Here is a 533-nt window from a genome sequence, read left to right on the forward strand (position 1 = left end):
CTCCCCCACCATCCCCTCCCCCCTCCGCTTCAGTACCTTCTCCCCCCTCCCCCCACACCCCCAATTCTCCACTCTTTCATATCACCACGGTCTCTGCACCCCCCTCCCCCTCCCCCCCTTTCCAAGTATCACTCCCCCTTCTTCTCTACCTCCAGGCCCCCCCCCCTCCACTCCTTCCCCCCACTCTACCCCCAACCCCCCCTCCTTAACCCACCTAAGACCAACCCACCTTCCTTCACCCACCCCTTTGAAACCCACCAAACCCTCCCCCTAAAACAAACGAACAATTAAACAAACAAACAAAAAAAAAAAAAAACAAAAACAAGACAAAAAAACGAAACAAAAAATAAAAAACAACAAAAAAAAAAAAAAAACAAAACAAACAAACAAAAATAAAAAACAACAAACCAAAACAAACAAAACAAAAATAAAAACAACAAAAGCAAAAAACAAAAACAAAACAAACAAGAACAAAAACAAAACAGGAAATACTTGCCAAGGAATCTTATCACCTTCCCTTCGCTCTTGAAACC

The sequence above is a fragment of the Penaeus monodon genome, chromosome 23 (genome assembly GCF_015228065.2).
Source record: "Penaeus monodon isolate SGIC_2016 chromosome 23, NSTDA_Pmon_1, whole genome shotgun sequence".
NCBI lineage: Eukaryota > Metazoa > Arthropoda > Malacostraca > Decapoda > Penaeidae > Penaeus > Penaeus monodon.